This window comes from Pipistrellus kuhlii, unplaced genomic scaffold (genome assembly GCF_014108245.1).
Source record: "Pipistrellus kuhlii isolate mPipKuh1 unplaced genomic scaffold, mPipKuh1.p scaffold_m20_p_2, whole genome shotgun sequence".
NCBI classification, from domain to species: domain Eukaryota; kingdom Metazoa; phylum Chordata; class Mammalia; order Chiroptera; family Vespertilionidae; genus Pipistrellus; species Pipistrellus kuhlii.
The window spans coordinates 88,774,258-88,800,294 of NW_023425515.1; the positions used below are offsets into that span (position 1 = coordinate 88,774,258).

At 36.1% G+C, this 26,037-nt stretch overlaps 1 protein-coding gene across 12 annotated transcripts in view; it reads right to left on the minus strand.

The window, feature by feature from the left end:
* Positions 1–26,037, minus strand: part of ROBO2 (roundabout guidance receptor 2) — a 1,761,697-nt gene that overhangs the window by 1,058,879 nt on the left and 676,781 nt on the right. The gene's annotated exons all lie outside the window — the stretch shown is intronic.

Consider the following 26,037-nt stretch of genomic DNA (forward strand, 5'->3'; position numbering starts at 1 on the left):
GGTTAGAGAAAGATAAAATCATGACAGGCTGGTAATTCTGAGTTAGCCTATGGTCTCCTAATGAGAGCATAGCCTTTTACTAATAGCCAATTTGTTGGAAATAAAGCTGCTTTTGAAGTTTCATCTAGGCCTACATTTTTTTTTTTTCATTGCTGTACTAAATTTTCTTGCTGCTGGGCTATAAGAAATCCCACAGAGAATATCATCCTCCCCTTGGTAAGACAAAGGTGTCAGAGTAGGCAGTTAGTTAGTTATTAATGAAAGAGAAAAGTGTTCTGGTTGAGCCTGATTAGGAAGCAGCAATTTCACAGTCACTGGGGGTAGTAACCTGCATCATTCTGGACACCATCCTGCCTAGTCAATTGAGCAGGAAAGACAGCCTTGCAGCTACCCAGGTAGATAACCAGCATCACTGAGCTGGATTAATGGAGAGAGAGAAAGCAGCAGGGGACTTCCTTTTACTAAGTACAAGCACAGTAGAAGCCAAATGATGATGTGGAACTCTGATATGAAGCATGCTTAGTTGGAGCCAAAACCACAACCATAAAAGGGGGTGGGCACTAGCCTGGGAAAGTCTGGAGAAAGAATCAGATTGGAGAAGGGCACAACCTCCAGAAAATCCAGAAAATAAATTGATTGGGGAAGGGAAGGGCAGCAGCATGGGCTGGGAAAAGCCAGGAAAGAGATTGGATAGTTTGAAAAAAAGCCTCCTCTTTTCCAAACCCAAGAAAGTACATAGAGGCTTAGCAAGGACCTCAGGGTAACCACTATGCTAGAGACTGCCCTGTCACCTGTCATTTTTCCTTTAATAAATCTTGCCACTATCTCTTAAAACTCTTCCTATGTGAGTGTCCCTGAAATTCTTTTACTGTGACTTCACAGTCAAGAGCCTATGCCTCCGGTAACAAAGGTAATAGAAATGTTTCCTCAAGAAAAGTCTGGGAGGAACTGTACTTGGCAGGAAGAGGAAGGTGCTGGTTGAGATCAAACAATAGTTTACAAGAATGAGGTACAAGAATGAGGAAAATGAAAAGCAGAGAACTGGAAAAAACAGGAACTAGTACATTTGTCTGTAGTCCCAGAGTAGCTAGAGGCTACACAAAAAGGAAAGCAAGTCCTTCTTATGTATCAATGGCCTTAAGGGGGGGGAGGCAGAAGGATTTAGATTAATAAAGAGTTCTAAATAAAAACATTAGCATGCTTATTTTTTCAAGTGTAACTAACTTTACCTTTAATTATGCAAATAATTTATCACTTTCTTCTTGCAATTTTTCAATCTTAAAAAAAACTACCTAATTTAAATAATGATAGTTTGTCACTAATGCCTGAAGACCACTCTATTTATTTATTTATTTATTTATTTATTTATTTATTTATTATATGTGTACTTACCATTGCCTCCCATCCCCACTTCCATACATGCCCTCTCTCCCCAAGTTTTGTGTCCATTGGTTTTGCTTATATGCATGCATACAAGTCCTTTGGTTGATCTCTTATTTCCCCCATATCTCCCTATCCTACCCACTGTAATTTAACAGTCTGCTGCTTTACTGTCTCTGTATCTATCTTTTTGTTCATCAATTTATAATGTTCTTTATTATCCATAAATGAGTGAGACTGGCTTATTTCACTAAGCATAATGTTTTCCAATTCCATCCGGGTTGCTGCAAATGATAAGAATTCCTTCTTTTTTTATGCTATGGTACATCTACACAATGAAGACCACTCTTTAAATATATTTTGATTTACAAGTCAGAGCTCTCATTTAATGCAGAGAAACTAAGATCTAAAGAAATTAAGCAGTGCACTCAAAAATATATATTAAGTAATTTTAATTTGTGTTAACCTGTGAGGATGCAAAACCATAAAAGACTGAGTTCCTGTTCTCCTGAGTCATATAGTCTCCTAGGAAGTGGGCATATGAGCCCGCTGGGCCAACCTGAGCACCTCATTGGGAGTACAATGGTTCAATGATCCATTCCATCCAAAGAGCTCCTTCTCTTGATCTTTGGCAGAGTTATTGGGTTAGCTCTTTTCCTTCAGGAATTAGAACTGGAACCTTAGAAATTTTAGGGGTTATTGTTGCCACCATCTGGGAAAATCCTTTTTGTAGTTGACATAAAAGGTGAGCTGAGAGTTGAAGGGATACAGATTCCTAATGTTTTTTGCCTGAGTTTGCATTGATGGCTGAAACCATCATACTTTTAGATTATCAGTTGTGGGAATGTACAACCCCTCCTCTTCTTTAAACACTTAAACATTTGAGATGGATTGCTGACTTTTACAAGCAATGTACAGTTTCTGACTAATAAAATTGATTTAGAATTTGTAAGGGTGGAAATATATGAACAACCACAAATTAATTTCGTTTAACAAAAGCCCTTTAACAGCTAAATTTATGTTGAAGTTAATGTGCATGTTTTTACTACACTTTAGCCATCATTAAAGTTTCAGGGTTTAATACTTTCCTGTATTTTATTGAAATTCAAAATAATCTAAATGCCTAAAACAATATTGCTCCAATTGATCATGCTATGCTACTTATTAGGCTTTATCTGAGCAGTTGTAGAACTTGAAAAATGCTTGCAATTTTAGCGGTTATTTCTATTCAAGAATTCTGCTTAGACACAGTATGAAGCCACTACACTAAGCCCCATGCCTGTATGTTTGTGGTAAAAATAGAATTTTTGTGAACAAAATGTGATGGCTTGGAAATAACTGCTACCTGCTTCATGTAGCAAAACTGTCAAGTACTTCAACCTGTTAATCATCACCAACCAGAGCTTGGAATGATTTCACTAGGAATAGAAACATCTTCTCTTAGTGTGAGAGAGAGATAGGGGGATGAGATGGGGGAGAAAGAGGCAGAGGAGAGAGAGAGAATGAATTTGGTTCCTGGTAAGCCCTCATTATTTAAAAAATAAAAACAAAACCAAAAACTCGATTTGTAGGATTACAAATGCATAATGGTAAAATTATAAAGAATAATAAACAGAAATTAGTGAAAGGAAATGGGTTGGGAAGAGCCAGACAGGTGGCATCTAAGTTGATGCAACATTTTATGTTTAAACCAGGTGAGTCACAGACCAGATAGGTAATCATTGCATTAGTAAACTTTATATCTACTATGTATTTTAATAGGATTTTATAGTTTCAGTTTTACATTGCCTTTTGTATCCTTGCTTTATCTTTGTTTCCCTAGCATGCCTTTAAACATAAATTTTAATTTTCTTTTGATTACATTTATGTTTTTCTAGAAAGGATGAATAGGGTGAAGAGATGAAAATATAACAGATAATGAATGTCTGCATATTAGGTAAAATATAACTCAGTCACTTAAATAAGTTTATTTTGCTCAATGAAACATTAATATTTTAAATAAGTTCCTTTTTTAAAATTATTATCTGTGTACATATCTTACCATTCTTAAATAAGTTCTTAAAGGGGAATAAATAACATAACATATGACCTGACAATTAGTAAGTTTCAATTTATTTTCATTTTTTGTGTTATTGTTACTAATGAATTATAACCAGTTTGTTAGTGTGGTATTATAGGAACAATACCTTCTCTATTTTTATTTTTTTAATAGGTTATTGATTTTTAGAGAGAGAGGAAAGGAAACACAGATTGCTGCCTCTTGGATATTCCCTATTGGGTATCTAGCCAGCAACTGGGCATGTGCCATGACTGGAACTCAAACCAGCAACCTTCAGTGCACGGGGTTAAGCCTAACCAACTGGGCCACACCAGCCCGGGCTCTCTTTGTGTTTTATTTGTCCTCTTCCCACTTAAAAAAAATATGGGGCTCTTAACTCTGAAAACTACTCATTCTCTACCCATTTTTTACATACATCTTTCAAAACTAATTTTAAAGCACAGATCATTGTTTTAATGTCAAGTTTAGTAAAAATGGTCATATATTTAAATAGATAACAATGACTTATAGAAATAAGCAATCAATTGCACCAATATAAAAAATCATGCTATCACAATATTTTCAAAATCCATTTACCTCAGATATGTTTTTGCTTTGTTTTGTTCTGTTGGTTTTCTGTTTTATTTTTTTTTACATGGTGTTGTATATCATTTAACGACTATTATGGACTGTTTTCTTAAAGTTGGTAGAAATGTTTTCTTTCCTTTTTAAATAAATTATTGGGGTGACATTGATTAATAGAATCACATAGGTTTCAAATGTACATTTCTATGATACATGATCTGTATAAGGCATTGTGTGCCCACCACCAAAGTCAAATCATTTCTGTCATCATTTATTTGGCTCTCTTTACCCTTTACTACCCTCCCACCCCCTTCCCTCTGGTAATTCCCATACTGTTGTTTGTTATCTATGAATTTTAGTTTTATATCCCACATGAATGAAATCTAAGGTTCTTAGCTTTGACTTATTTCTCTTAGCATAATATTCTCAACATCTACCCATGTTGTCCCACATGGCCATATTTCATATTTTTCTTGTGGCTGAGTATTATTTCATAATATATATGTACCACGTCTACTTTATCCAATCTCCTTTAGAAGGACTAACGTGTTGTCTCCATGTCTTGGCCACCATGAATAATGCTGCAAGGAACATAGGGGTGATGATATATCTTTGTGAATAAATGTTTTCAAGTTTTTCATGTAGATGCCTAGAAAAGGGGTTGCTGGGTCATATGGTAATTCTATTCTTCATTGTTTGAGGAACTGCCACACTGTTTCCAAAGTGGCTGCACTCAGATATGTTTTCAATATCTGTATTTAACTCAAATGTATCTTTGTGGCTGGCTTTGCTATAACCCAGATTCCTCCTTAGTGTAGGAGTAATAAGTAAGTAAATAAATAAAAATACACTCACAAACCTATTCTGAAAATATTTTTGAAAACAATTTTTTTTTACTTCATAGATATCACAACCCACAGAAAACATTTTTATATAACTTTTATCTTGATCTTATTTCCCCTATAACTAAACAAATTTCTCACCCTATAACACTTGCCAGATAGCTCCCTAGTTTATCTGTCTCATCCCTCCAAAGACAAGGATCCTCTCCTCTCTGCCCACACACTTGATTCTAAAAATCTTGTTCACTCACATATCACTCACAAAACAAAAATACCGCCAAGGGTGCAATTACATAAGGCTCTGCCATCATAGCCTTAATCATACCAACATTCCTCTCAAATCATGTATGTAGTTGGAAGGTGCTTTTGATATTTTTAAAAGTTTTACCCATTTTTATAATTATTCTTTTATTTAAGTGTGTAAGCTGCTATCCCTCGGCTCCAGACTCACCTTTCTGTACTCTGCTTTGTGATTTTGCAACTGCCGCATCTCTGCCCACTGTTCTCTGGTACGTTCTGCCACTAGGGAACCTAGTGAGAGCCTGGAAAATGGGAGGAGGAAGCAGCACCTTGTTCCTTACAATTCCTGGGAGATCCTTCCCATGAGCAGCGCAATTCTTTGGCATAGCAGCATCCTTTATTTCCCTTTACAATCACAGAGCTAGCTATATCATACCCTCTGACCCAGACACTGTCACTAACCTGTAGTTCACCATTCCCAGAGGCCTGGGGACCAGCCCCCTGGAACCTCTTCTCTGTCCTCAGAGACACCAGACAAAGCAAGCAACACCTCTTCTCTGAGGTCTGAGTTCCAGCCTTTCCAAGCTTCTAAGTTTTAGCTACCTCTTCTCTGAGTTCCTCCAGTTTAGAGTGATGCTGACTTGCTGAATTGCTAACGGTAGTGACTGCATTTTTTCATGTCTTTTGAATTAGTCAATAACTTTACACCTACTTAACAATTATTTATATTAAAATTTCTCTGTTTAATCACTTGCTGTGGTTATTGTGTCCTGATTGGATCCTAACTTATGCAACTGTTGTTTATAGTCCATCGCTGGCTTTCAGAGTGGCTCCTCAGCAGTAACAGAGTCCAAAAGCTACTGAGCTCAAGTTGATGTATCTGCATGCAAATCATGGAAAACTGTTACCATTTACCATGTCCAGGAATTGTGTTAAGTGCTTTACTTGCACCTTTAATCCTTGCACTAGCACCAAGAAGTACAATAGATATCATTCGCATTGTACAAGTGAGAGAATGAAAGCTTACACAAGTAGATTATTGGCATTCAGTCCTGAAGTAGGTAAGTGGAGGCACTGAGATTATTGCCCTAGCTGTCTGACTCCAATGCCTGTGCTTTAACCACAAGCCTTAATCAAACAGCGGGACATTTGTACTGTAATATCAGAAACTCTGGAATTTCTATAAGTGAACCCTCAGTAACTTCTCTCTCCATCAGTATTGGCCTCTTGTCTGGTCACTATTTCACAGCTAAGTAATCCTGTTTATTTAGTATTTTCCTTAATGGCTCAGAAGCTCAGGCTTCCTCAGAACTCCATATCAACGGAAACTTCCTGTCCTATAGCTCCTTTCTAATCTCACATATAAACCTACACAACTCGACCCTAATAATGTCATTCTCCTACTTAAGGTATTAAAAGGATCTCAGTTACCATAGGAATCAAGTTCAAAGCCCTTAGCCAAGTGTCTCAGAACCTTTGTGACCAACTCAAGCCAAACTTACCTTTCTCCCTCCCAAGCACTGAGTACTCTTCACATCGAACTATTGTAAACACACCCAGAGCAGAGGGTCCTTTTCTGTTCTTCTCTCTACCAAGTACAGCTTTGGATAAGAAGTACATGATTTGTGAATAAAGGCAAGAATGAATGAAAACCAATTCTGTAGTCATTATTAAATGAAATTTCTGTTTCCATACATTGATCTGTTCTGATCTATAAAGTGAAATTTCCTCATTTTTTTACCCACTCATTTAATCCACAAATTTATTGAAAGCCTGTAACTAAACTCATTCTTCAATAACTGTCTCTGTCTCTCCAGTGCTTCTTCAATGAAGCCAATCCTGAAACCCCAGGTCACAGACTGCCTTCTCTCTCTCCTCCCTCCCTACACCAATCTCTCTCTCCTGAGATATCTTATATTGCTTTCCTTATGGCACTTATATCTTTTTTGATGTTGGGTAAAAAAAAAAAAAATTAAAGGTAAAGACTGTCTCACTCATGTTAATTCTACAAGGAGTCTTTAAAAAGAAGGTCTTGTCAAAGAGGACTGCATGTTCAGCTGAGCCCAAGACACTGAAGCTCATGTATTCTTTGCTCCTCAGAAGATAATGCCCTTATTTCTGTCCCTAACTCACCTATAATAAAAAGGTTAGGATTCTAAAAGGAAGTACTATGGGATATATGACCTTTTTATAATCCCCTGCATGCTTTCATGAAAAAGGAAGATTTTAAAATTTAAAATAGCAGCAGTCTTTCATAATTTTATAACTATTAAGTTTATTAATAAAATTACATTTCCAACTAATTACAGAAATTTCAGACTTAGACTTCCCTGTGGGTTTCGTTTTTATTTTCGCCTGTTCCTGAAGAGCAGTGGATCCTGGACCCTAGAGACGTGGGTTCTAAAGTCAGGCCTATTTGAGGTTTCAATTATTGTTGCCATTTGTTGGGAGTGTGATGTCGGCACATTACTAAATCATTTTAATCAGCAGATTCCTTGTAAATAAAACAAGAAAACACCAAGTACTCATTTCATTGGGCTGTCATAATAACGAATTAAAAATGATGCATATAAAAGGTTTAGCATAATGTCTTCTATATAGGAAGCACATAATTAATGTAAACTATTAACTACCTCAACATCTTCTAGTCCATGAAAAGCTCCCCAACACAGCTGTGAATGTGATTAAGATATAGGAATTTGGTTTCAAAACAGTGTCAGCTCTAGAATGGCAAGTGTAGAGAAATAAAAATCCATTATATCTATGAGGTAGGAGGGGTTGAAGATGGATTATGTGGCTCTCAAAAGTATTAATTATGGTGAAGACTTTAAGTTAGTCCTAGGGGAAGGTCAGTGCAAGTGGGAATAAAGGTTAGTGATCAAGGGAAGTTAGAAATACATTCATGCAGCTGGTGACACTCTGTGGGCGGCAATAGTTATTATAATACATGGAGGGCCAGGCGCAGAAAAACCCAGAGGACCCAAGGCAACACAGGCCTGAGCAGAGTTTGCAGGGAATAATCAAGGGCAATCAAGATGAGTGGGCTGGTCAAATGAAAATCTAGTTTTAATATGTCTAAGTTGTTCTGTTTATAAGCAGTTTTTCTTGTCCACAGTTGCCAGGGTGTTTTTGAATGGAAAGGCTTGCATGTAACTTGCTTCTGATATGTGGATAGCTTCAGTCACATATAGCAGGGTTTCCATGTAACTAAGGATATGTGTTCCTGGCCTCCACAGCCTTGGTAAGCATGGGCCATTAGCCCTGACAAGTAAGGACACTGGCTACCATTATTGACCTTAATGGAAAAGAACAGAGGAAATGTGTTGTTAGCCAAAGATAAGGTGAGTAGTGTCACATGTAGTTTTTAATATTTAATGAAACTATATGGGCACAATCCATTATGTGACAATTTAATTATATGACAAAAAAGTTTGATAAATAATATTGTGGTAGGACATCTAATTCATTATTTAACAAAGAAATCAATACTTTCATAAATCATCGTTCTCCTCAGATGTACTTTTTTCCCTCCACGTGTGTAAAAATCCTTATTCAGATTCCATAGGCAATTTATTTTCTGGTCAGGGCAAGTTTGAATGGAAGTTTAATTGGGCCCAGGATAGACATAAATTCTATTTACCTCTTATTTTTTTTAACCATTGCATGGAAAAGCCTTTGTTACAAGTACTTTTCAGGAATCCTTAACCAGGTCCAGAAAGCATTTTTCCATCATATTTCAAGAGCAGAAAGTAGTGGTAGCCATAACGTATGCATTAAACTATAAGAAAACAAAATAATTACACAAGAATATTTTTGCACACTCTCCTTTATATATAAGTATATAATACATATATTATAATACATATATATTAAGGTAACACCTTTTTTTTACTTAAGTACTTTTCAAGTCTTAGTTTTGTAAGCATCACAGAATTTAATGCATTTATTAAATAGATGCCTCCATATTAGTACTGACTTTAATTGTTTAAATGTTATTTCATCTAGGAGAAAATGATTTTATTCTAGCTTAAATATTAGTAATATGTAATATATTATTCTCTCATTTAAATTAAATACCATCTTATTTTTAAATATCATAATATCTTTTTATATAATTCATATTCATCTACTTTATAATTTAATAGTTATGCTTCTTTTGTCTGAAATAATATACATTATCACATTTACATTCTAATCACAAATGGCATTGAACAGAAGAAATCAATTATATAATACATTTTTTCCTCCACTTAGATTGCTTCTGATTGTTGATCATATGTTAGTAAAGTATTTAAGATTTCTGAATTCCTCAAAAGAATTAGCACTTTAAAAATCCATTTCCATTGATATAAATGACCTTTCTTTATTAGAGGCCCAAACTACTAATTCTCTATAACAAATTCAAACCAGAGTACAGCCATCTAAAGCCTTCTTTGAATGTAACAAAATACATTATTTGTAATTTTTTCATCTCATTTTAGCAACTTTATTGCATTAGTAACTGCCTGTCATTATATCTTATTATTAATGATTTTTTTCAGAAAGTAATGAAGCATAAAAGCCTTATGGATGCATTTGCATGTTTGAATACAAATATTATCATTTAATTATTTTGTAAGATCCTACTTAATAGTTCATGTTTTGACATTTGGTTAAAAATTACTGCAGGAGAATAAAGTTTTATTACATCACTTAGCATTGAACATTGTAAAATAGCATTCCCCAACCCAAAGGTATATTTTATATCATGGTGTAGTACAATAACAAATGTCAAAGCAGAATTAAGAGCAAGTATAAACATTTCTGGATTAGCAGTGCCTCAGACCACATAAAATCAGTAGGTAGGGTCTTGAACTTGAAATCTGGCTCTGCCATTTTCTAACTGGGAGATCTTGGGAAGTTTATGAATCTTTCTGTTCTTCAATGTTTTTATTTTTCCCTGAAAAAAATGAGGATAATTCTACTACCTTTTTCATAGAGCACTGAAACAATTTTTTTAAACTTTTAATTTGGAAATAATTTTAGACTTAGGGAAAGTTACAAAAACAGGAGAGAAATTTCATGTAACCCTATGTTAGCATCCTGTAATACTAACAATGAAAATAAGCATAGTATAATTCTTAAAGCCAGGAAGTTAAAATTGCTGCAATACTATTAACTAAACCAGAGACCTTATTAGATGGTCACCTAGATTCTTTTAAATGTATATATATATTTTTCTATTTCAGAATTAAATCCAGTATTGTACATTCATGTTATTATGTCTCTTCAGTCTTCTTCCAATTTGAAATAATTCCTCAGGTCTTCCTTGCATTTCATGGATGTGTTTGTGTGTGGGGTGTGTGTGTGTGTGTGTGTGTGTGTGTGTGTGTGTGTCAGAGAGGAAGGGAGAGGGATAGAGAGATAGAAATATCAAGGATAGCAGAGAATCAATGATTGGCTCCCTCCTGTACTTGCTACACTGGGAATCAAGCCCACAACTGGGCATATACCTTGACTGGAATCCGATGGTGACTTCCTGGTTCAAAGGTCAGCACTTAATCACTGAGCCATACTGGTTGGGTATGGTTTTGGCCCTTTTGATGAGGTCGGGGAGTTATTTCATGGTTGATATCTTAGTTTTGCTTTATATTTTCATTTAGTCTTTAGCTATATAGTATCCAGTCAATATTCTGCTCTTCAAAATTAGTCAGGATAGTTTTAAAATATATATATATGTAATTTTATGAATAGATTTTCCTAGAACATTTTAAATGTGCCAGAAAAAAATGTTCTTTTGTTTAATTTAGGTAATATCATGCTGGATAAAAACAAACAAACAAACAAACAAAAAAAAAAAACCCTCTCTCTGTTAGTCTCAGTTTGAGTGTTAGCAAGAGAGCTCTGTGAGTTGGAGCTAGACTTATGGCTTTAATATTTTTCTTCCTCTTTCCTCCCAAGCAAGATTTCCCCTGAGCTTTGTTTCCCCTTAAAGATGACAAAATATTATATTTCTTGGAATATATTAAAAATGAAGATAAGAAGAGAATGGAGGGACCTAGTACAGTATATTATTGATACCATTCTGGAGTATTTGATAACTTGGGGAAAGATTGTGGGGAATAACACTGTTGGTTATTATCTAATTTTAAGTCTAAAGAAAGGAAACCAAGAGTTAACCTTATCCTGAGTCTGAAATACAAGAACACACTAGTTACAAGTTTTCTGTTTTTAGTTTTTTTTTTTTTTTTTAAATATTCCAGAATAAATTGCAAGCCTAATACATGTTGAAAGAAAATAATAGGCAGAAAAGCTTTTCAGGTTGATAATAAACTAAAAAAGAGCTCATCTCTATCATTTTGAATTTACCTGAAGATAGCAACATTATACCTATTATGATTGATTCTAGACATTCTGCTATTTTCTGGAAAACATGCTGACAAGCACCTTTCAACTAACAATTTAAATTATTTTAATAAATAGGAATTTTGTCTTAAAATGGACACAAACCTGATTTAAATATTTTTATTCAGAGGTAATTATTTTCCATTACTTTTTTTACAATGCTAAATAAGAGCATAATTTGGTATTCTGAAGTTAGAGTTAATAAGAATTGTGAAGTACCATGTTCTTTTGAAATATTGACGGATTTTTTTCTTTAAAATTATTTTGCCCTCCCAATATTTTAAATATTCATGTTAAAAAATGGAATGAGCAACAGAACCATCAGATAATCAAATTACCATCATATCAAGGCTAATGGTAGGACTGTCTCTTTCATGAATCATCAGTGATTCATTTCACATAGTTGCAACAGCATGCAAATGCATTTATGTGGAGATCTCCCATAACTGGATAAAAATGTCAGGAGGTTATTTAGGCAGGATTTACTGAACATAGTTGAAAACCTAAGACTGAATCGTCTACATGACAATTTCTTCATGCTTTCAAACACTCCTTAAACAAACCCAAAACATTTTAAATAAAAAATAATCTAGTTCTACTTAATACTCTAAGAAACTATAAACTGTCAGTTCTCTTCAGTTAAATTATATCTTTTATAATTAATAATTATACTTCTATAAAATTGTAACAAATTCTCTATAGTTCATTAACAAATATTGTTATAGATTCTGTATAAATCTGCCTGATCTCAAATCACATGTTCTGTGAATTTTGGCAGCATTGATTTTTATCAGGATAAAAGCTAAGCATTAGTCTCAAGGTAGAAGATAATACAGAAAGCTTTTTGGAACCATGTTAATATGCAGTATGGTTTATATAATAACCAATATTTTCTATTATCATTCAATGGCTTTTATTTAGTTTTTGAAAGATTTCTATTCCATTGAGTTATCCAGGGTGAGGCAAAAGTAGGTGTACAGTTGTTTTTATGGAAAATAAAACAATAACTAGTAAATAATAATACAAAAAATATACTCTGCTTCATGTACTCACAACTATAAATCTACTTTTGCTCCATCCTATATGATAGTGTGTGTACATAGAAGAGAAGACTGTTAGCTTTCAAATTAAAATAATAATAATAAAATAAATGCATGTATGTGGGAAAAACTGACCTTAAATTACAAACTTTAAGAAAAAACTATCTCCCCACTTCCCTTCACCATCCCCCGCCCTGCAGACTGTCCTCCCATATGCCATCCTTCCTGTTCCAGTCCCCTGATGTGGTATAAGCAGGTCTATCCCCAAGTGTATTTTTTCCAGGTTTCATTTCTATGGTTCTAGAAAGAGAAAAGGAATGCAGGTGCACAAAGCACTTAAAGGGTTCCATTTTCATACAGTGTAGGCATCAAATTCCCTTCTGTTCTTTGAGCCCAGGTTAACTCAGCTGCAGTTTGAAACTCCTGAAGCTCCTAAGTCCACAGGGTTTATCTCCTGCTGGAGGCTTCCTCCTGCTGGTCATCTCCTGTGGTGCAGCCTTGCTGAGCTCTTCCCAGAGCTGCAGCTGCAGGAAACACCGCACATAGAACCCCTTCCTGTTTCCAAAATGGCCTTGGAGCTGAATACCATGAACACCTGGGGCTCCCTTCATTTCATACTGTTGCACAGGGATGTTGACTATGTTCTGCCATTCAAGCTCACCACTCTCAAGTCTTCCCTGGTCTCAGCATGGTTTGTCTTCTGTAATTCACACAGTGACTGCCTGACTCTGAGGTCACCATAGTGCCCCAGGAGCTGCAGTGGATAAGTCAAACTTTGGTCAGAGACTAATGAGAAATTTCCCAGCACTCTGCCTGACTCAGGCTGCTTTCAAGCTTTGCTCATGTTATCTCTCGGTTTCCTGGGTCCCTGCTTGTCTTTGGATGTGGATTTATGAATTCAGTCTAATTTAAGTCGTTGCCTAAAGACACAGTGGAGACTGCTGGCTCACAATGACATGCTCCTGGTGGCCACCGGAAGCCATCTCCCTGGAAGTTTCCTGTTTCTGTGCTGTGGCTCTACCAGCACCTCTGAAAAAGTGCCTTTCAATTTGAGGAACATTCTGGCCCATAACACTGTCTCTTATCATTAATTGCAAAGTCTCTATGGGTAGCCTATAGAACTGAAAATGACAGCAGATGCTAATAGTATTCACCAAAATGTGATATAAACAATTTTCTTATCACTGCTTTTATACCAAAAAGTATAACTCAAGCTATTTGCCTCTTATATCTGGGATCAATATTTATACATTTCCCTTCTATTTCAATATCATTACTCCTTTGGGATTAATACAGTATTTCTAATTTTCAGTATGAGAAAATGAGGATGAATGATCCAATACATGAAATTATGTATAGTAATTTTTAAAAATATTTTATTGATTTCAGAGAGGAAGGAAGATGCAGAGAAAGATAGAAACATCAATGATGAGAGAGAATCATTGATCAGCTGCCTCCTGCATGCCCCACACTGGGGATTGAGCCCTCAACCCAGGTATGTGCCCTGACCAGGAATTGTACTGAGACCTCCTGGTTCATAGGTCGATGCTTAACCACTGAGCAACACCAGCTGGGCAGAATTTTTTTTATAATAAGTGTGGTATAAAATATAGTATTTTATATTGTTTTATAAAATACTAGAGGCTCAATGCATGAAATTCATGCAAGAGTAGGCCTTTCTTCCCCTGGTTGCCAGCACTGGCTTCCCTGTGGCACCCGGGACCTGGGCTTCTCTCATATCCCCATCTTCATCCAGAAGGTTGTCTGGAAGGACGTCTAGTCTATAATTAGCATATTACACTTTATTATTATAGATGTTCACATAATTAAGTGGATTATTAAGTCTCAAACATATCTCCTCTAAGTCATCAACATAGAAACATAAAGTGCTAAATCCTGGCTGGTTATTAGCAGGACCAGATTAGTAGGCGGAGCTGGTAGGCCTCTCAATTTCCCTCTTTCTGTGACCCAGAGTGACCCTGAAGCTTTGCTTTTGCAGCTCTGTTCTACAGAGTTCTTTTAAGCCAGAGTTAGTGGGCTAGGCAAACTTGGAGTCCTAACACAAATATGATTTTGTTAAATCTTACAATTTTAATATGTTGGAAGCCAAGTTGAATTGTGTATCTCTTTGTTTATGAACTTATGAGAAATGTCTCCATGCCATCTGAATTTTTAAAAGCCACAGTCTTACTGAAGAGAGTCATCAGTGTGTGTGGCTTTATAATGATTGACCAAATATAAAAGAGATAAACACTGACACAGAGGTGGGAAGGTCAAAGGCAATGGAAGAGTTAGCATGAAAGCTGTGGGGCCTGGACAGTAAAGAAAAGATGAACATTCGCTGAGTAACTTCTACTTCACAGACACCATGCCTGGTCCTTTATACACAACGTGCCATTCAGTTCTCATAGCAGCCTTTTACTTTAGACATCATTAACCCATTTTACAGTTTGATGGACTAGACATATTCATTGACATATCAAAGGCCCAGCAACACTGTGAAGAAAAGTTAATGTTCTATTTAGAAGTCTTGAGTGGTAGCCACCAAAAAGTCCAGCTAACTTAGAGAAAGCAAACAGAAAAGCATATGTATGGAGATGTATGTATATATGTATGGAGATGACAGGTTGGTTTACAGATAGGAAAGTTAAAGACAACTCAGAAAGTTAAGAACCAGGCAGCTCCAGTATTTAGATAGCAGATGCCTTCCAACTGAAAGGAAAAGACTTAGTCAAAGCCACACAGTAGCCAAACCAGCTAAGCATTCCCATCGTGACTGTAAGTTTAGCATTTATTACGAACTGGATTGTGTTTTATTTGCTGAAAGCCTAATCCCCTGTACATCAGAATATGACTACCTTTGGAGATAGGACCCTTAAATAAGTAATTAAGACAAATACCATGTGATCTCACTTGTATGTGGTATCTAATGAACAAAATAAACTGACAAAGTAGGTCTAGAGGCATGGATACATGGAATAGACAGAAAATTTCAGAAGGGAAGTGGTAGGGGGTACTGGAGAGAATAGCTAAAGAACGTATGTGCATATATGCCAATACTTTACATAAATACATTTACTTGTAGATATCCAGCTGACTCTGACTCATTGATGCTTACCTGGGGTTGGGGTAGCACAGTGAGTTACAGTGGAGGCTCTGGGCATGGGAAGCACAAATCCAGCTCTGACATGTCTTTGCTGGTTTTCTTTGGTCAATATTTTTAACCATTCTCTGCATCATTCTCCATTGGCAAAGGGGATAATATATAAGTACATCCAAATCATGAAGTTTTACAGATTAATCTATGTAAAGCACTTAGAATGGGGCCTGGTCTAGACTTTATTCTAGGTACATCCTTCAGGGGCAGAAAGAAGGTGCTTGGAAAAGCACTTCCAGTAGTAGTGCAGTCAATCAAAGCAGGCCATTGTTCCCATGTCATGATTTCCCTCTTTGGTTAGTGGTTCCTCTTCCTTTTTCTCATTCTTCTTTAAATTTGTTATGGTCATGTGTGTGTGTGTTTTTGTGTGTGTGTGTGAATGAGGTGAAAGAGGATTTTATTTCTTCTCTACAGTTTATCCCAAACTCAAAGTGATTATTTTCACATGAACTTATAATTTATTCACACAAAAAAAATCACCAACTAGGAGGTAAAGTTGAAGCCCTTGCATATCTGATTTCATGCACAGAAACAGGATGATAAGTAAACAAATAGGAAAATATTTGTTTTTATTGTTTTACATCTTATAATGTGTTCTATAAGTCACCTTTTTTTCATCTTTATACAGTATTTACATTAAAAATATTAACTGGTATTGACACATTCAAAATACTTTGTTTTTATTAGTTTCAAACTGTATCTCCATTGCAATTTGTACCTTTGAGAGTGTGGGTCTAATTTAAATTCCAATAATCTTATAGATACATTATGACATTGTTCCCTGTGGGCTAAGCAAGTAGTATCTAGGAGATAGAATGCTATTATGAATTATTATTCGTCCTTTCAGCAAGCTGAATAAAAAATGTATTTCCCACAACCTATTCAGCTAGAGATTTGATTAACACATTTGTCACTGTATTGTTATCATGACAGCAATGGCTCTTATAACAATTTTGCATAATCGATTAAGGGATGGGCATTCAAACATACCAGTTAGTTTGTACCTACAAAAACTTCAACAACCATATGTATATGACTTTGTAGGATACATTTTTAGCACATATGGTTGTTTTTGAGATTTATTCCATAAAAAATCCACTCTTCTGATTGTGTTTCTAATTTGTATATTATATAAGCTAAAATACTCTCTAAATTATCTGAATCCTTTAGATAGTGATGCTTTTTATGTGACAATGAGTCTCTTTTTTTGGTATATTATTTCCAGCTTCTAGCTTTCATGTATTTTGAAGGTTTGCTATGAATCTCCAAATTTTATTTTCTTGGTCCTGTGACATTTGGTAAGGATTCCACTCTATCTTATCTCACAGTGATGTTAATGTTTTTAGACAGCATTCATTAAACTCAAGTAGCCCAAATGTCAGAGAAACGAATCAACAGGCAAGGCTGGAGGCACTTATCTGTGCTTTTATAAACATACTAGAAGCCTGGTGCCCAAAATTTGTGCACAGGGGGAAGGGGGTATCCCTCAGCCTTTCGAGGATTGTCAGTTGGACATCTCTCTTACAATCCAGAACTGCTGGCTCCCAAGTGCTTGCCTGCCTTCCTCATTGCCCCTAACTGTTTCTGCCTGCCAGCATAATCACTCCCTAACCATTCCCCTGCTAGCCCGATGAGTGCCTAACTGCTCCCCTACTAGCCCGGCTGCTCCCAACTTCCCTCCTCTGCCAGCCTGGCCACCCCTAACTGCCCTCCCCTGCAGGGTTGATTGCCTTCAATGGCCCTTCCCTGCTGGTCATCTTGTGTCCACATGTGAGCAGCCATCCTGTGTGTTGGAATGATGGTCAATCAGCATATTACTCTTTTATTAGATAGGATAGAGGCCTGGTGCATGGGTGGGGGCTGGCTGGTTTTCCTGGAAGGGTGTTCCGGATCAGAGTGGGGATTCACTTGGGGTGTGGAGCGGCCTGGGCAAGGGGTCTGTGGTGGTTTGCAGTCCAGCCACACGCCCCCGTGACCCAAGCAGAGGCCCTGGTATCTGGGATTAATTTATCTTCTATAATTGAAACTTTGTAGCCTTGAGAAGGGAGGCCAGGGCTGTAGGAAGCTTGGCTTCCTCCATCACCAGGGGAAACTCAAGCCTCCTGTTCTCTCCAGCTCTGTGGCTGCTGCCATTTTTGTTTGGATTTATTTATCTTCTATAATTGAAACATTGTAGCCTTGAGCAGAGGCCAGGGTCAGCTAGGGCGAGTGGGAAGCTTAGCTTCCTCCATTATCAGGAAAAAACAAACCTACTGCTCACTCTGTGGCTGTAGCCATCTTGGTTGGGTTAATTTGCATACTCACTCCTGATTAGCTTGTGGGTGTGGCTTGTGGGTGTAGCAGAGGTATGGTCAATTTGCATGTTTCTCTTTTATTGGTGTAGACTAGATGCCCAGTGCAGGAATACATGCATTGTTGAGGCCTGCCAGCCAACTGCCTATGGCTCCTCCCCCTCACCACTGGCCTAGCACAAAGCGTCTCCATAAGGGCCGTCTTGAACAGGGTGAGGGGTCCAATTAGGAAGGGGGCAGCCAGGGAGAGAGCAGCTCCCTCTGTGGTTGGTGTGATTCCCTTAATTTAACCTCTACTTTCTGAGAATGAACTTGAGTTTTAGCATCACTCCTTGACTTCATTCGTGCACTTTTGATTTGTGTCTGGCAACCTTTCTAGGACATTTAGGGCTCCTGTCTTTGAACTGCTATGTTGGTAACCACCTCCTTCCCCTGTACCTTCCTTCTTCCCACTGCCTTCCTCCTTCCCTCTTCCTCTGGCCAGGTTTACTGAGTCAGTAGGTGACTCAACCTGAATGTTGACTCACTAATCAAATCAGTGGGCATTTGTTAATTTCGCTCACAAAAAGGTGTTGGGGGCTGATTGGGGTGGGGGGGGGCAATCAGATCAGGCTGGTTGGCTGCCACAGTGTGTGTCATAGCTACTGGTCATTCTGCTGTAATAGTCACTGGGCTTTTATATATATTGACTAGAGGCACGGTGCACGAATTTGTGCATGGATGAGGTATGGCTGGCCTGCCCTAATGGCAATAATTGGGGGCCAGGCTCACTGGGAGGAGGGGTCATGGGAGGTTAGGGGGGCCCATCAGAGCCCTATTGGGCTGGATGGCCTGAAGTGTTTGTCATAGTAACTTGTTGTTCTAGTCATTTTGGTCATTCAAAAGCCAAGTGACTATTTGGTCATTCTAGTCACTTGGCTTTTATATACATAGATGTCTTTTTTAAAAAAAAAAAAAAAAAAAAAAAATTTTTTTTTTTTTTTTTTTTTTTAAAAGAAGATATTTATTGTTGAAACCAATTTGGCTCAATGGATAGAGCATCGGCTTGGGGACTGAAAGGTCCCGGGTTCGATTCCAGTCAAGGGCATGTACCTTGGTTGTGGGCATATCTCCAGTAGGGGGTGTGCCAGAGGCAGCTGATTGATGACTCTCTCTCATCGATGGATGTTTCTAACTATCTTTCTCTCTTCCTCTCTGTACAAAATCAATAAAAATATATTTTTTTAAAAAAGAAGATATTTATCTTATATGTAAATAAGTAATTTTAAATCAGCACCTCAGACTTTCTAGTCTTTATCAATTTCTTCATTGCCTAGTCAGATGGCTTGGGTCAACATTTCTCCATATGAAGTATACTAAGAGAAATCAGGTAAAGGAGGAAGCAGCAGCAGAAACACTGCATAGGTGCTCAGGGCATTGGTGCCACCTGATTCTGTCAACAACAATTAAGAGAAAGAAGGTAAACACAAAAAAGAAGAACATAAAATATGATATCATAACAATGTCAACTGCTAGAATTTTCAGACAAGAACAGTAATCTGCTTGGAAGAGAGCACTGGATAATTTGTCTTGAAGGCATATTTGCATAGTTACAAGCATTCTATTTTATTTAGATTAGATTAGTGTTCAAGTCTGGTGGTATTATATTTATTCTGGGAAGATATATCTAATCACGTTCTACCAAAGAAAATCAGCTATGCATAATAATTACCATCAGTGCCTCTGAAAAAGAACAATATATGGATTTGGTGTGAACTTTTCCTTACCTTTTACTCTATCCAAGTGACTTTTTTTAAACATCTATAACATGGATCATAACCAGACATGTTAATTAAAAGGAACTAGGTAGTTTCTCATAGTTTCAGATCTTTTAAAAAGTGTGATGTTGGTTTCAAGGTGCTTCAAATGGGTGATGTTTAGTCAATACAATTACATAACCACTTCTGCAAAAGTCACTCTACATTATGTCAGTTTTTTGTGTGTTCAACAAATTGGGTGTGATGAGTATCGTATATAGACTCTACTATAAAATTTTCTTATATTCACCTTATATTAATTTTGTTAAATTGTCATTAACTGTATTTAAAAAAAAAAAAAAAAAACCTGAAAAGGACATTGCACTGCTTTTCATTTGCAGAGGGAGTCCTGTAAATTACAAGTTGGAAAACAATAATAAAGAATGAAGTATTAGATATTTCTAGATATGAGCAAATAAATTTTTAACATTTCAGCTGGAAGAAAAAAAATGCTTTTAATATCATAGAATTTTTCATGTATTTAAATATTTTTAAAATCTTAGACAAAATAGAATAGCATTTAGATTAAGCAAAAAATGTTTTCTTTTTAAAGATACATGAATGACATCGTTGGTAAGATCTGCTTTCTTTCTTGGATATCAAATTGGAAAAAGAAAAGAATCAATATGACAAAGACTAGCTGGAAACTGAAAAAGCACAAAAGATGTCCCCAATAAATAAAAGGATTATATATCAAGGAGGAAAGGTTACAGTTATTCTATTTGGTCTCATTCAAGGTTTGGAAATTATTTTAGGCTGAGTGCTAAAACAGAAAGCTTTCTTTCTTCTAACTTATGTTAAATCATATTTTAAAATTTGTGTCCCAAAGAACTTCAAACAAGCACCATCATAATATATTCAAAGTAACTAATTTATATTCATCAATCATTCCTGCCATTTTATGGTGTCTATGTTTTGAGACTTAGTTTTATGATTATAGCCAAAATTCATACACATCAGAAAAGAATATTAAACAAGGAAAAATATCCCTTAAACCACACAAGGATTAATTACATGTTCAGAGAGACCATTTGTTACACTCCCACTGCAGATATAATTAATACAGGCAAATAAGTGCATATCCCCTGAGATGTGCTTCATTTATACACTGAACTCCTATTACAGTTCCCTTCCCTTCCAAATACAGCCATTCGTCGTTTATACCTTAATATTTTTTCTTATCAAGTTTTGGAAAGTCAAATAAAACAATCCTTCAAAGAAATTGAAGCTTAGAATATTTAAAGTTTATTAGTTATGCACAAGGATTCTTAGCTATGTATTAACAGTTTAAGGGATTAGAGTTGTTTCATCTTCTTATAAATTTGAACTGCTGCAGTAGAGATGTGAGAAATTCCTGAGGATCCCACTGAATCAAGTTGCTTTTACCCATGAATAATATGCCCATCTGGGGACCTGGCTAAGCATTTATCTTTATCCCATACTTGTGAATATGTGGGACACTTTTGCTCTCTCTGGAACTGTTAGACATAATCCACTTAGATTTGCTCTTTGAGGTGAACAGCAAAGCTCAGATGAAGATTTCATACTTCAATGACTGACATGTAAATGTAGAGGGTTAGGTTTCAGGGTAGTGAGGCTCAAATAAAACCCTATAAATGAGTTGGTTAATTCAAAAGAGAACACAAACTAATGATGAAGGAAGTAACAACCAAATAGTGCTTAAGCATTTTTAAAGTTGGGTTTTTTGTTTTGTTTTGTTTTTTTAAAGAGAACCCTTCTACACTAATAACACAAGTGTTACCCGTGTTATTAGTGTAGAAGGGTTCTCTTTTATTAAACATGTAGATTCTTAGGGGCAATATGTTTCTATTTCAAACAGCTGAAAGGTCTCTAATGACTTCCTGAAACACCCATGCCCCTAAGAGTCTACATGAAAGTAAGTTATAAGAGAGAAGGTACTATGCCTGAAAGTGGATGATCAGTAGATCTGTTGGTTTTATTTTTTATTATTTAAACTATACATGCTATGTATTTTTGCCATTTGAACTTGTAACAACATTGGATTTATTTGATCACTTCTGCCATAAAATACTTTCTTCTTTTTCCTGGCTTCTGTGGTAATTTTTTTATCCCTTTTTTTGACAGTCTTACTTAATAATATCATTTACTTTCCAAACCCAGAAGCCATCTCCCAGACTTTGCTTTGCTACCTACCCTTGTTAAGATGCCTCACACTGGATCAGACTCTAGATTTGCTCCTAACACTGGAGATACATGATACTCTAGCCCAGATCTCTTCCCAGAGCTCTGCATTTTTATATACAAATATCTGCTCACATGTTCAAGTGTACATCTATTGGGTACATCAAATTGAATATAACACTAACTCATGACTTCTCTCAAAAAAATACTCTTATGACAGTGTTCTCCTTTTCAATAAATAGGGATCCTATCTTTTTAGTAGCTCAGGACAGATACTTAGAATTATCCCATTCTTAAAGTCCTCTTCTACTCCCTGATTTAGCATCCATCTATGGTTGGCTATATCTGAAAATACGTGCTGACTTGAAATACTTGTCACCATCTTCATTACCCCTACACTGAATTATTGCAATAATCCACTTCCCCCAAATCATTTTACTGGATCCATTGCCTGCCTTGACCTTTGTTCTTTCCATTCAATCTTTGCAAAACACAAAAGGCAAATGGGTACTTCCAAAAGATCATTTTTCCTCCTCTGTGCTCAAAAACTTCCAATGGCTTCCCACCTCATTCTCAGTAAGAATCAAAGTTTTTAGACCATTTTTACAAAGTCCTATATTATCTGGCCCCATTCTTTCCCCAACAACAGAGTTCCTGCTAATATACCTCATATTCCTTTCCAGTAAGAATGACTTCCTTACTGCTTTTCAAACATATCAAGCATATTGATATCCCAGGGCTTTGACTCTGCCAGGAATGCTTTTCTGTTCTATATATCCACACAACTCCCTCCCTAAACCCCATTCAGCTTCTGCTCAAATGTGGCCTTCTCCATGAGGCCTTCCCTAACCACTCTATCTAAAACTCGCCCTCTGTTTCACTGCATTTTATATACTTTCTGTACACATTTTTTTTTTCTCCATGCACTTAATGTCATCTGACTCAATACATTTTCCTTGATTATTGTTTACTTCTTGTTTCCCACATTCAATGTATGCTCCATGAGAAGAATGATTTCTAGCTGTATTTAATGCAGTAACTATGGTCCTTAGAACAGAATTTCATATAACATCGTAACAAGCTACCAGATGAGTACATTTTGTATGCTTTTTAATATATATGTTTCACAATACAGATTTCAAAGAAGAAAGGTAGTATAAAAAATAAATATAAATTAAGGAAAACTGGTTTCTGCACACAAGCTGGTTTAACACATTTATTGTTTATTTTAATAAATATCAAACTCCATTACAAAATGGGGAGTTTAATTAAAATTAGTGCTTTACAACCAGCTGCTCTGCTATCATGTGTACAAATTAGGATCTCCAAAATTAATAGATGAACTTATGTAATTCTACTTAAAAAGAGATGAGGCAAGGAGATGAATTAAGGCAACTCATTAAATAGATTATGATGAGATAAAATAAATATAAATTCGTGATTAGAAGCTATAGTTAGAAATTATTTACTATTGCATTGGCAAACTTGAAAAATAATCCATTTTACTATTTACAATTTCTTTGTTTTGGTGATTGGGCTATAAAACAGGTATTTTATAAAAATTCACTTTTCAGACACTACTGTTTTCTTGTGGATATTTTCCTTACTTTATCAGCAGTCAGAACTTTTAATGCCCTTTCAATGGTTGTTCTATTTTCAACTTTATTAGTCAAGATAGAAAGCAGGAAACTTGTCTTCACAGATATCTTGGAGGCAGCCACTTGACTTGGTGCCACAAATCAGATTTGCCCATATATGACTTTGACCGAGAAGGGAGAGAGTTAAGCACAAACAAGCACTACTTGTCAGGTTCTGTTCTTAACCCACGACTAAGTTAGTAAATGCATATTAAATGCAGCAGTCCGTCTATGTTAAATTGCTTATTATAGTTTATATCATGTACAATCAAAAGTTATAAAATAGTTTCATGTAATGGTTGAAATGAATAAACTTGCAACTTTCTTGTATAATTAGATCTATAATCAATCTATCTCAGGTAATAAAATAATCACATTTTGTCTGTAATGGAGTAAGCTTATATCATGATTTATTATATAATCAACAGCCCTTTAAGAGTCTTGGATGCATAGGTGCTCAATAGATAATTGAGTAATAAAGTATATTATATTAAAATTATGCTATAATATACTTTATAAATGTACTCATTAGATATTAAAAACTGAGAAGCCCTATCATCATAAAAAGGGCAAGAATTTCAGAGTCATCCAGCCCTATATCATAACCTTGAAACTTTTCTTAAATGCCTTTTGTTTCACTTTCCTCTTTAGTAAAATAGGGATCATGATGCTTATTTGCAGGACTGAAATAATTAAATCAAGCAATGAACTTTACTAGTAAGCAATTGTCAAATGATAACTAGTGCCTACAAATTTAGATATTTCCAAATAACCTATATTCTGGAGTTACAAGCAAAGTATTGTCTGTGTGAAGCTGCAGAGCATGTCATACCTAATTATCTTCAGAGACTTGCATAGATTGGACAAAATTTGTCAGGCAGCTGTGAATCCTATGTGGGTCCAAAATTGCTGGTGTGCATTAATAAATACTTAAGAACTTAGACCTAAATGTTTTTGTCTGTATTAGGACATAAACCATGTAACAGAATGCAAATTATTTACCAGCAATTTAGTCATGATTTGCAGAGTAATAATATCTTTTTTTTTCCTCCAAGGTTACTCTAATTAGAACCAATGAGACTCATTAAAACTCAAAACCCATCTAATGCACCAACACTGTAGTAGACAAAATTAAAATTGGGCACGTTGGTGAGATAGTTCTTCTGTTTTCACTTACCTTCAAGTAAGATGCCTCTGTGTTGTTTCTTTGCAATTTGCATCCCTTAATATGCTCAAATGTGTATATAAAGTGTTCTAATCAATGTACATATTGAAAAAGTATGTAAGCCTGAATTTTTATTATTGTTTCAAGTGTAGATGATCATGGTAGAAAAGGCTTTAGCTGTGTTTTATGCCTGAAGGATTTCAGACAGTAGATGGATTCATGCATCACTGGCTTTTCAGTGAAGAGTGAACCCTACCAGAGGACAGAGAGAGGAAAGGTGAGATTTCAAGGATCTGTAAAGCATGGCAGGAATGCACAGTGCAGGCGGATGGAGGGTGGGCTCTCAGACCAGAAAAGCCTGTCAAGGTAGCAGGGCTTAGCACCTGCTTGGGCTTCAGTGGTAGGCTTTTCTTTACTGGCAGGTGTCTGGAATACATGAAGCCTCCCAGTGCTGTATTTTGGGAATAGAAACCATATGGTAAGCTAGGTCATGAAGTATACCTAGAAGCTTGGCTGGTGGGCAAGACAAAAATAGTCTAGGCAAAGGAACAATGTGTGCAAGATTCTCAGAGGTTTGAAAGAGAATGGCTCATTTGGGAAACTGTTAGTGTCAATGGTTGGAGCCCAGAGGACATTAAAGAAATGATGGGGAATGAAACTGAGAAGATAGACTAGAGCTAGATACTGAAGAATCTTGCCTGCCAAGCTATCTGGCTCCTTGGCTTATTGAGTATGTGTGGATGTGATTGGTGATAGATGTAAGGACTGTGGCTAGATCCCGCCTTAGGATCTCCCTTTCCTCTGTGAAGAAGGATGCAAAACCAGAGGATAAATGGAATGGTCAGTGTGGGTCAGGAGGTCTCCTTTTGAGAAGTTGAATGAGTGGAATAATAAAGAAGAAATGAGAGAGGGATCATACCAGAGACTGTATGGAATATACAATCATCGATGTGTCAAATGTTTGTAAGCTTGGGCATTTATGAATAATCAGAAAGTAGGCATTTCATCATAATAAACATTTTTGTTTGGCATTTTAGTACACACCACTGCCAAACTGTCATTTCTTTACATACATCCAGACTTGAAAAAAATACAAAAATTTTTATAAGGTAGACTTACAATATTTTACTTTAAAATCCCTTTGAGTAAAACTAGTGACAGTAACAGATAATTATATAGCATCCTTGTTTTGGCACTATTATTCTAAGTGCTTTCCATATATTAATTCACTTAAACCTCACAGTAACCCACATGATGGTGACTGTTATTATTTTCATTTTGCAGATGATCTCAGAGAGGTTAAGAATTTGTCCAAAGTT